Source organism: Mobula hypostoma, assembly GCF_963921235.1.
Source record: "Mobula hypostoma chromosome 8 unlocalized genomic scaffold, sMobHyp1.1 SUPER_8_unloc_5, whole genome shotgun sequence".
NCBI lineage: Eukaryota > Metazoa > Chordata > Chondrichthyes > Myliobatiformes > Myliobatidae > Mobula > Mobula hypostoma.
The window spans coordinates 63642-72991 of NW_026948128.1; positions in this window are offsets into that span (position 1 = coordinate 63642).

The following is a 9350-nucleotide window of genomic DNA, read 5'->3' on the forward strand; positions in this document are numbered from 1 at the left end:
AACTGTACACGGTGTTCCAGGTGGGTCTAACACAGGGGTATGGAGAATGGAACTGTGCATGGTGCTCTCGGTCTGGGTCTAACACAGGGGTATGGAGACTGGAACAGTACACGGTGTTCCAGGTGGGTCTAATACAGGGATACGGAGACTGGAACTGTACACGGTGTTCCAGCTGGGTGTAACACAGGGGTAGTGTGACTGGAACTGTACACGGTGTTCCAGGTGGGTCTAACACAGGGGCATGGAGACTGGAACTGTGCACGGTGCTCCCGGTGTGGGTCTAACACAGGGGTATGGAGACTGGAACTGTACACGGTGGTCCAGGTGGGTCTAACACAGGGGTATGGAGACTGGAAATGTACACGGTGTTCCAGGTGGGTCTAACACAGGGATACGGAGACTGGAACTGTACACGGTGTTCCAGGTGGGTCTAACACAAGGGTATGTAGACTGGAACTGTACACGGTGGTCCAGGTGGGTCTAACACAGGAGTATGGAGACTGGAACTGTACACGGTGTTCCAGGTGGGTCTAACACAGGGCTATGGAGACTGGCACTGTACACGGTGCTCCCGGTGTGGGTCTAACACAGGGCTATGGAGACTGGAACTGTACACGGTGTTCCAGGTGGGTCTAACACAGGCGTAAGGAGACTGGAAATGTACATGGTGTTCCAGGTGGGTCTAATACAGGGGTATGGAGACTGGAACTGTACACGGTGTTCCAGGTGGGTCTAATACAGGGGTATGGAGACTGGAACTGTACACGGTGTTCCAGGTGGGTCTAATACAGGGACACGGAGCCTGGAACTGTGCACGGTGTTCCAGGTGCGTCTAACACGGGGGTATGGAGACTGGAACTGTACATGGTGTTCTCGGTGTGGGTCTGACTCAGGGACGGGATCTCGTTGATGCTCTTTTCTGATTACAGGCAAACGGCTCCTTTGTAGTGAGCAAGGAGGTACCTGCCGCCCGCTGATGTGCGGCCGCTCCCAGCCCGGTCAGCTGGGACCCCTTCGCTGCGAGAGCTGGAGCACCTGTTGCATCGGCCGGCGCTGATAAACGCCGTCGTGACCCGGAAATCGGACACAGCCCTGTTCATCTCCAGCCCCTCTCCGCGAACATAGAATAAAATATGTGTTTGACCACAGCCGCGTTTCTGTGTTTCCTTGGACAGGGATTGTAGTTTACTCTGTTGGGGGTATTCTATAGGCCCCCTGGTAGCAGCAGAGATACAGAGGAGCAGATTGGGAGGCAGATTTTGGAAAGCTGCAAAAATAACAGGGTTGTTATCATGGGTGACTTGAACTTCCTAATATTGATTGGCACCAGATTAGTTCCAAGGGTTCAGATGGGGAACACTTTGTTAAATGTGTCCTGGATGGATTCCTGTCACAGTATGTGGACAGGCCGACCAGGGGGAATGCCATACTAGATCTAGTACCACGTAATGAACCGGGTCAGGTCACAGATCTCTCAGTGGGTGAGTATCTGGGGGACAGTGACCACCGCTCCCTGGCCTTTAGCATTATCATGGAAAAGGATAGAATCAAAGAGGACAGGAAAATTTTTATTTGGGGAAAGGGAAATTATGAGGCTATAAGACTAGAACTTGCGGGTGTGATTGGGATGAAGTTTTTGCAGGGAAATGTATTATGGACATGCAGTCGATGTTTAGAGATCTCTTGCGGGATGTAAGGGATAAATTTCTCCCGGTGAGGAAGATAAATACTGGTAGGAGGTGACCGGGCATATAGATGAGGGTAGTGCAGTGGATGTGATCTATATGGATTTTAGTAAGGCATTTGACAAGGTTCCACATGGTAGACTTTTTCAGAAAGTTAGAAGGCATGGGATCCAGGGAAGTTTGGCCAGGTGGATTCAAAATTAGTTTCCCTGCAGAAGGCAGAGGGTGGTGGTGGAGGGAGTACATTCAGATTGGAGGATTGTGACCAGTCGTGTCCCAGAAGGATTTGTTCTGGGACCTCTATTTTTCATGATTTTTATTAACGAGCTGGATATGGGGGTAGAAGGGTCGGTTGGCAAGTTTGCAGACGACACTAAAGGTTGGTGGTGTTGTAGATAGTGTAGAGGATTGTCAAAGATTGCCGAGAGACATTGATAGAATGCAGAAGTGGGCTGAGAAGTGGCAGATGGAGTTCAACCCAGAGAAGTGTGAGGTGGTACACTTTGGTAGGACTAACTCCAAGACAGAGTACAAAGTAAATGCTAGGATACTTGGTAGTGTGGAGCAGCAGAGGGATCTCGGGGTACATGTCCACAGATCTCTGAATGTTGCCTAACAGGTGGATAGGGTAGTTAAGAAAGCTTATGGGGTGTTAGCTTTCATAAGTCGAGGGATAGAGTTTAAGAGTCGCGATGAAATGATGCAGCTCTATAAAACTCTGGTTAAGCCACACTTGCAGTATTGTGTCCTGTTCTGGTCACCTCACTATAGGAAGGATGTGGAAGCATTGCAAAGGGTACAGAGGAGATTTCCCAGGATGCTGCCTGGTTTAGATAGCATGCATTATGATCAGAGATTGAGGGAGCTGGGGCTTTACTCTTTGGAGAGAACGAGGATGAGAGGAGACATGATAGAGGTGTACAAGATTATAAGAGGAATAGATAGAGTGGATAGCCAGTGCTTCTTCCCCAGGGCGCCACTGTTCAATACAAGAGGACATGGCTTTAAGGTAAGGAGTGGGAAGTTCAAGAGGGATATTAGAGGAATTTACTCAGAGAGTGGTTGGTGCGTGGATTGCACTGCCTGAGTCAGTGGTGGAGGCAGATACACTGGTGAAGTTTAAGAGACTACTAGACAGGTATATGGAGGATTCACCGTTGGTATGTCCCCTTTCCGGTTCCAAAGTGCGGGGCATCTCGGATAGAATCCTCATAATTCGCAGGTGGAAGGGTAAACAGCCAGAGATCGTAGTCCGATGACAGAGGTGGGACAGGTGACGAGATTCTGCAAAGTGAGTGCAGGGAATTAGGTGCTGAGTTAGAGGGCAGGATTTCTACCCGTACCACCTGCTAGTGAGACCAGAAATAGGAAAATTAACACGTGCCTCGGGAGTTGGTGTAGGGCGGAGGGCGTCAGATTATTGTATCATTGGGCTGTCTTCCAGAGAAGGCGGGACCTGTACAGAAGAGACCGTTTGCATCTGAACTGGGGGTGTGGGGTGGTGGGAGGAGGCTAATATTCTATCTGGTGCTGTACCGGGAGGCGGGAGGTTAACTAGAGTCGCAATGGGATGGGAAACAGAGTGCCTGAACAGATAGTGGATAGGTTGTAGACAGGCTTCAGTCAATGTCATGACTCAAATGTTGAACATGGTGCTACCAATGGAGCTATTTATATTACAATGCAAGAAGTATCGCCGGAAAGGCGGAGGAGCCCACGGCATGGATCAACACCTGGAATTATGACATTGTAGCCATTATTGAGACTTGGTTGCAGGAGGGGCAGGACTGGCAGCTCAATATTCCAGGCTCTCGTTCGAGACTCGATAGAGAGAGAGGAAATAAACGGGGAGGGGTGGCGCTACTAATCAGGGAAAATGTCACGGCATTACTCAGAACAGATTTGAGAACTCGACTGTTGAGGCGTTAAGAGTGGAACTGAGGAATAAAAAGGTTCGAGCACGTTAATGGGGCTATATTATAAACAATCAAACAGTCCGCGGGATTTAGAGGAACAAATTTGTAGAGATCGCAGCGTGCTGCAAGAAACATAAACTTGAAATAGTAGATCTCAGTGAGCCGGCAGTGCTGTAGGAGAGGCGGCGAGTCGGCAGCGCTGCGCTGTAGGAGAGGCGGCGAGACGGCAGCGCTGCGCTGTAGGAGAGGCGGCGAGTCGGCAGCGCTGCGCTGTAGGAGAGGCGGCGAGTCGGCAGCGCTGCGCTGTAGGAGAGGCGGCGAGACGGCAGCGCTGCGCTGTAGGAGAGGCGGCGAGTCGGCAGCGCTGCACTGTGGGAAAGGCGGCGAGTCGGCAGCGCTGCGCTGTGGGAGAGGCGGCGAGTCGGCAGCGCTGCGCTCTGGGAGAGGCGGCGATCGGCAGAGTTGCGCTGTGGGAGAGGCGGCGAGCCGGCAGCGCTGCGCTGTGGGAGAGGCGGCGAGTCGGCAGCGCTGCGCTGTGGGAGAGGCGGCGAGTCGGCAGAGTTGCGCTGTGGGAGAGGCGGCGAGTCGGCAGCGCTGCGCTGTGGGAGAGGCTGCGAGGAGGCAGCGCTGCCAAGGTCAGGTGGAGGGTACTGAAGCCACACTGCGGGAGGGTAGATGAGGTGGGTGTTGCGGAGGGAGTTTTGTGAAATGTGGGGATCAAGAAGCTCTCGATGTCTGTCGGAAACTTTCCTCTGCCCCTCTCACTCGCTGCTGAGCTCAAACCGTGAGCACAGTGAACAGTTCCGACGTCTGGGACACTGCGCTGTGAGAAGGAGGGAGCGTCGCTCTGCGGGAGGGAAGATAAGGACGGGACGCTGTAAGCGGGGCGGTGGGGAGGAAGTTCTGTGAAATGTGGGGAGAAAGAAGACTGTTGCTGTGATGAGTGAACGCCCCCTTCCCTCGCTCGGTGTGAGACGACGTCCCGCGGGATCTATAAGAGTGAATCAGTAATCTCGGCTGGAGCCTACTCGTCACCGCCAAGGAGACACCAAACCCTCAGAGTTCTCTGCTCAGTGCATGCGGTCCTTGGGAGCGAAAATCTTTCTCCACAGAGGCAGCGCCAGAACCCACGCATTACAATGGAAGGGCGGATGAAAGCCGTGCTTTTGCTCCTCGCCCTGATGTCGATGCTGCCTCCCTGCGGATCGAACCAGTCGAAATACCACGGTAAGGTTCCGCGCCACGACCAGAACAGGCGGGAAGATGGGAGGGGGTCCACTCAGATATCAAACATCTGCGTGGCATTTGTGCGCTCCTCATTGAACTGTGACCGCGCACCCCGCTGAGATCCACCTGGATCCATCCAGGCCTGTTGTCGGGGGAGGAGGGCGATCACGGGTAAAGCACTCCGTACCGTTGAGCGCATTTACACGGGGATCTGCCACCAGAAAGCAGCGTCCATCAAGGATCGCACCACCCACGTCACGCCCTCATCGAGCGAAATGGAAACATAACCGGTTTTCCCGGGGATCGACTCACGCCGAACCGCACCCCGCAGTTCGGTCGCGGCCCCGACATTGCAGCGTAGACTGGATAGACTGAATGGCCTCATGTGGTAGAGTAATTCAGCGAAAGCACACTACGACATTAATGATCTCTCGGTCGCCTTACCGGGGCCGATTTAAGATTACCGCAGTTCGTCCGGAGTTAACGGTAGTAAGAACTTTTGGTGACCGGAGCTGTGTACAATCCTCCCGGTGGGGTCTGATCCAGGGATACGGAGACTGAAACTGTGCACGGTGTTCCAGGTGGACCTAACACTAACACAGGGGTAGGGAGACTGGAACTGTGCACAGTGCTCCCGGTGTGGGTCTGAGCCAGGGGTATGGAGACTGGAACTGTACACGGTGTTCCAGTGTGTCTGACCCAGGGATACGGAGCCTGAAACTGTAACGGTGCTCCTGGTGTGGATCTCACCCAAAGATATGGAGACTGAAACTGTACACGGTGCTCCTGGTGTGCATCTCACCCAAAGATATGGAGACTGAAACTGTACACGGTGCTCCTGGTGTGCATCTCACCCAAAGATATGGAGACTGCAACTGTACACGGTGTTCCAGGTGGATCTAAAACAAGGGTAGGGAGAATGGAACTGTACACGGTACTCCCAGTGTGGGTCTGATCAAGGAGTGTGGAGACTGGAACTGTACACGGTACCTCCGGTGTGGGTCTGATCAAGGAGTATGGAGACTGGAACTATACACGGTGTTCCCGGTGCGGTCTGACCCAGGGATACGCTGACTGGAACTGTGCACAGTGCTCCAGGTGTGGGTCTGATGAAGAAGTATGGAGACTGGAAATGTGTAGGTGTTCCAGCTGGGTCTAATACAGGGATACGGAGACTGGAACTGTACACGGTGTTCCAGGTGGGTCTAACACAGGGGTATGGAGACTGGAACTGTACACGGTGTTCCAGGTGGGGCTAATACAGGGATACGGAGACTGGAACTGTACACGGTGTTCCAGCTGGGTGTAACACAGGGGCAGTGTGACTGGAACTGTACACGGTGTTCCCGGTGTGGGTCTAACACAGGGCTATGGAGACTGGAACTGTACACGGTGTTCCAGGTGGGTCTAACACAGGGGTAAGGAGACTGGAACTGTACACGGTGTTCCAGGTGGGTCTAATACAGGGACACGGAGCCTGGAACTGTGCACGGTGTTCCAGGTGGGTCTAACACAGGGGTATGGAGACTGGAACTGTGCACGGTGTTCCAGGTGGGTCTAACACAGGGGTAAGGAGACTGGAACTGTACACGGTGTTCCAGTGTGTCTGACGCAGGGATACGGAGCCTGAAACTGTAACGGTGCTCCTGGTGTGGATCTCACCCAAAGATATGGAGACTGAAACTGTACACGGTGCTCCTGGTGTGCATCTCACCCAAAGATGTGGAGACTGCAACTGTACACGGTGTTCCAGGTGGACCTAACACAAGGGTAGGGAGAATGGAACTGTACACGGTACTCCCAGTGTGGGTCTGATCAAGGAGTGTGGAGACTGGAACTGTACACGGTACCTCCGGTGTGGGTCTGATCAAGGAGTATGGAGACTGGAACTATACACGGTGTTCCCGGTGCGGTCTGACCCAGGGATACGCTGACTGGAACTGTGCACAGTGCTCCAGGTGTGGGTCTGATGAAGGAGTATGGAGACTGGAAATGTGTAGGTGTTCCAGCTGGGTCTAATACAGGGATACGGAGACTGGAACTGTACACGGTGTTCCAGGTGGGTCTAACACAGGGGTATGGAGACTGGAACTGTACACGGTGTTCCAGGTGGGTCTAACACAAGGGTATGTAGACTGGAACTGTACACGGTGTTCCAGGTGGGTCTAACACAGGGCTATGGAGACTGGAACTGTACACGGTGTTCCAGGTGGGTCTAACACAGAGGTATGGAGACTGGAACTGTACATGGTGTTCTCGGTGTGGGTCTGACTCAGGGACGGGATCTCGTTAATGCTCTTTTCTGATTACAGCCAAACGGCTCCTTTGTAGTGAGCAAGGAGGTACCTGCCGCCCGCTGATGTGCGGCCGCTCCCAGCCCGGTCAGCTGGGACCCCTTCGCTGCGAGAGCTGGAGCACCTGTTGCATCGGCCGGCGCTGATAAACGCCGTCGTGACCCGGAAATCGGACACAGCCCTGTTCATCTCCAGCCCCTCTCCGCGAACATAGAATAAAATTGTGTTTGACCACAGCCGCGTTTCTGTGTTTCCTTGGACAGAGATTGTAGTTTACTCTGTTGGGGGTATTCTATAGGCCCCCTGGTAGCAGCAGAGATACAAGGGAGCAGATTGGGAGGCAGATTTTGGAAAGCTGCAAAAATAACAGGGTTGTTATCATGGGTGACTTGAACTTCCTAATATTGATTGGCACCAGATTAGTTCCAAGGGTTCAGATGGGGAAGACTTTGTTAAGTGTGTCCTGGATGGATTCCTGTCACAGTATGTGGACAGGCCGACCAGGGGGAATGCCATACTAGATCTAGTACCACGTAATGAACCGGGTCAGGTCACAGATCTCTCAGTGGGTGAGTATCTGGGGGACAGTGACCACCGCTCCCTGGCCTTTAGCATTATTATGGAAAAGGATAGAATCAAAGAGGACAGGAAAATTTTTATTTGGGGAAAGGGAAATTATGAGGCTATAAGGCTAGAACTTGCGGGTGTGATTGGGATGATGTTTTTGCAGGGAAATGTATTATGGACATGCAGTCGATGTTTAGAGATCTCTTGTGGGATGTAAGGGATAAATTTCTCCCGGTGAGGAAGATAAATACTGGTAGGAGGTGACCGGGCTTATAGATGAGGGTAGTGCAGTGGATGTGATCTATATGGATTTTAGTAAGGCATTTGACAAGGTTCCACATGGTAGACTTTTTCAGAAAGTTAGAAGGCATGGGATCCAGGGAAGTTTGGCCAGGTGGATTCAGAATTAATTTCCCTGCAGAAGGCAGAGGGTGGTGGTGGAGGGAGTACATTCAGATTGGAGGATTGTGACCAGTCGTGTCCCAGAAGGATCTGTTCTGGTACCTCTACTTTTCGTGATTTTTGTTAACGAGCTGGATATGGGGGTAGAAGGGTCGGTTGGCAAGTTTGTAGATGACACAAAGGTTGGTGGTGTTTTAGATAGTGTAGAGGATTGTCAATGATTGCCGAGAGACATTGATAGAATGCAGAAGTGGGCTGAGAAGTGGCAGATGGAGTTCAACCCGGAGAAGTGTGAGGTGGTACACTTTGGAAGGACAAACTCCAAGACAGAGTACAAAGTAAATGGTAGGATACTTGGTAGTGTGGAGGAGCAGAGGGATCTCGGGGTACATGTCCACAGATCCCTGAATGTTGCCTAACAGGTGGATAGGGTAGTTAAGAAAGCTTATGGGGTGTTAGCTTTCATAAGTCGAGGGATAGAGTTTAAGAGTCGCGATGAAATGATGCAGCTCTATAAAACTCTGGTTAAGCCACACTTGGAGTACTGTTTCCAGTTCTGGTCACCTCACTATAGGAAGGATGTGGAAGCATTGCAAAGGGTACAGAGGAGATTTCCCAGGATGCTGCCTGGTTTAGATAGTATGCATTATGATCAGAGATTGAGGGAGCTAGGGCTTTAATCTTTGGACAGAAGGAGCATGAGAGGAGACATGATCGAGGTGTACAAGTTTATAAAAGGAATAGATAGAGTGGATAGCCAGCGCTTCTTCCCCAGGGCACCACTGTTCAATGCAAGAGGACATGGCTTTAAGGTAAGGAGTGGGAAGTTCAAGGGGGATATCAGAGGAAGGTTTTTTACTCAGAGAGTGGTTGGTGCGTGGATTGCACTGCCTGAGTCAGTGGTGGAGGCAGATACACTAGTGAAGTTTAAGAGACTACTAGACAGGTATATGGAGGAATCTAAGGTGTGGGGCTTATACGGACGCAGGAAAATGTCACGGCATTACTCAGAACAGATTTGAGAACTCGACTGTTGAGGCGTTAAGAGTGGAACTGAGGAATAAAAAGGTTCGAGCACGTTAATGGGGCTATATTATAAACAATCAAACAGTCCGCGGGATTTAGAGGAACAAATTTGTAGAGATCGCAGCGTGCTGCAAGAAACATAAACTTGAAATAGTAGATGTCAGTGAGCCGGCAGTGCTGTAGGAGAGGCGGCGAGTCGGCAGCGCTGCGCTTTGGGAGAGGCGGCGAGTCGG